The sequence below is a fragment of the Sinocyclocheilus grahami genome, unplaced genomic scaffold (genome assembly GCF_001515645.1).
Source record: "Sinocyclocheilus grahami isolate Dianchi unplaced genomic scaffold, SAMN03320097.WGS_v1.1 scaffold9022.1, whole genome shotgun sequence".
Lineage (NCBI taxonomy): Eukaryota > Metazoa > Chordata > Actinopteri > Cypriniformes > Cyprinidae > Sinocyclocheilus > Sinocyclocheilus grahami.
Window position 1 is genome coordinate 6,079 of NW_015512352.1, and position 2,875 is coordinate 8,953.

Genomic DNA, 2,875 nt, shown 5'->3' on the forward strand with positions numbered 1-2,875 from the left:
AAAATTCTGGAAATATTTTTGGATTATGCAATTTAACATAATAAATAAACACAGTGTTAAAATATAAATAAAAAAATTATAAAAAGAATGTGACAGTAAACTTTTAAAGAATATTCGCCATTATGTTTATATGGAAAACTCTAACTGAAATTAGCTCCAAGCATTCATATAAGTCTTAAGACTTAAGGTTTTGATATAATAATATATATATGTATTTTTTCTTTGGTCATTTTAGTTTATTTTTTCCTGTTATTTTCTCTTCTCTTTTTTAAAAAATTCATTTACACTTTATTGTAACTTCTGTAATAATAGTTTTACTATTTTATCATTTAGAATAAAAAAAAACATTTACATTTTTTATACATTTATTTAAGAAGGGTGCTTTACAAATAAAAAGCATTATTATTCCACAAAAAAATACCATGGTATGGATATTATGTACAGTATATATGTATGATTTATTTTTTTATTTTATTGCCATACCAGCATCTATGGCTATTTTCATGGCGAGATTAATGTATTTTAAAAGAAACAAATAGTAGCCTATTAACATGCAATAGTAATTAAAATAGAACAAAATTGACAAACCAGCTCACACCAGTACAACAAATATTATATATTTTTTCCCATTCCAATTTTGATACAAAAAAAAAGTAAGATTATTCCTGGTGAAACATTTTTAAAAACGTCGCCTATAGTGCCATTACAATAAAATATGCTTTATTGGTACAGTGATCAAATGGTACTTTGATATATACTATGATATCTGGGTAAACAATAACATTTTAATTTTAAATGAATTGATTTATACTTAATGGTTTGATTTGCTCCAGTGTGTGTGTTCAGTCTGAGTCTCACCTGTCGTCCTTGTCCCCAGAACACGATTTTCCGTCCCTTGTGCGTGGGGACGTGTTTGAGCGTGGGTGGTTGTTTCAGTTCGTTTAGTAACTCTGGGCTGCTCAAACCCACTGCAGGACAAAAACAGACAGAACGGTTCTCACAATGCAACCAGAAACACACAAACCCCTGCATCAACAAACAGCAGCGGCCAACTAACAGGAACATTCTCAGAACGCTCTGGGAACGTTCTGAACAAACGTTCTTCCTGTAACGTTAATGGAACGCTCATTCAAAGCTATCTGGACTTTAATAATGTCAGCACAGAAATATTATTTCTACATTGTTTATGGAACAATGAAACAATTTAGTAAAGAGAACATTCAAAACCAAACATGTTTGCATAGAAATAAAATGGAAAGGTCCCCTTAATGTTTACATTAATGCTCACACAACCAAAAAAATACATTTTAAACTTAAAAAAAAATAAAAATTGGCGTTTTTAACATTTAGAAATAATGTTTTGACTCACTCGGCCGTTCAGTGGACACTGGCGGAGAGGGCGTGGCTTTGTTTGGAGTTGTGGGCGGAGTTACATGACCAGTCTGTCATAGAGAGAAACCAGTTGAAATCATTGTTTATTTCATGTTTTTTGTTTTTTCATTAAAAGAGTTTATCTTACCTTACTTTCTTCCATCGCTAGCCAACCATGTGCTGTTCTGATGGATTCAAGTTATAAATGAAGCATCGGACAGATGACGCGTTTACTTGCCCTCACTTTCCCGCTTCAGCATCAACTACTAACACACTCAACTTAAGGGTGCTAAATAGTTATTAGTTACTGTATTTTTATATCTAGGCCTATATTAGATCCAGTCGCTGTGAGAAACTTGCTGCCTCGCCGTTCACCAACCTTTAAGTCGCATTTCTGCAGCAAAATTAATCATTCACTTGCTTTATAGCTCTAAAGTCCACCGAAAACACCCTGAAAAAACACTGTATTACACAGTTTGGAGAAATACTGCAACTTATCTCACCCAAGTCTTAAAAACACTAATAAATAGGTCAGGGAAAGATCTGTGAAACGCAGAAACAGTGATAGCACACGTAGAAGATCGCTTTATCCGCTGTGTACAAACATCTGATAGACGTCTCTAAGATGTCAGTTTTACATTCATTCTAAATCATAAACATCTTAAAGACATCTTCTAAACGTCTATTTGAGATATGATAGGAAACGTCCTATAGACGTATTGTAGATGAGCAAACACTCTTAAAAATACATCTTGCAGATGTAATGCAGACGTCAAATAGAGTCTCCCTTGATAGCACACCTACATCTCAGAGATGTCTATTTGACGTCTGCATTACGTCTGCAAGATGTATTTTTTAGAGTGTTTGCTCATCTGCAATACGTCTATAGGACGTTTCCTATCAGATGTCAAATAGACGTTTAGAAGATGTCTTTAAGATGTTTATGATGTAAAACTGACATCTTAGAGACCGTCTATCAGATGTTTGCACACAGAAGATGCTTTCCAGATCTTTAACAGACGTCTTGCAGACGTACCTGTGCAAATTGGGTCCGTGATGCACGTGTGCTATCAAGGATGTTTGTGTTCAGCGAAGCTCAAACTTCAAGGTTTATTTGAACAGTTTGACCATTTCTATAATCAAACACATGAAACGTTTAAAAATGATTCCATATCATATTTTATCCCAAAATCGAGTAAAGTCACATGAGGAAATAAATATTTTAGGCCTGTTTCAGATCTCCCAAACAGTTTGGAGACAAAACAATCTCCAGTGAACTAAATCTGACATTCAAACATTCTTCTTCGGACGACCTGAAATTATTTATAAATACAGATAACGCTTTGTTTTGGGGCTTTGCATTCATTTAAAATAACATACAATATGCCCTCATTCACAGTTTAATTATATAACATGCCCTCTCATATAAATAAGTCACAGACAGTCAAAATAAGATGTCAGCGTGTGTCTGAGGAGCAGGGCTGCAGGTGCAGTGTCAGCGCCC

General features: G+C 34.1%; 1 long non-coding RNA gene across 1 annotated transcript; it reads right to left on the reverse strand.

The window, feature by feature from the left end:
* Nucleotides 1-864: 864 nt before the first annotated feature.
* LOC107578135 (uncharacterized) lies at nucleotides 865-1,815 on the reverse strand. The gene is made up of 3 exons (XR_001608306.1): nucleotides 1,520-1,815; nucleotides 1,370-1,442; nucleotides 865-968 (listed from the first exon to the last, which is right to left on the reverse strand). It is a non-coding gene; the product is annotated as an uncharacterized lncRNA (long non-coding RNA).
* Between the last annotated feature and the right edge of the window lie 1,060 nt (nucleotides 1,816-2,875).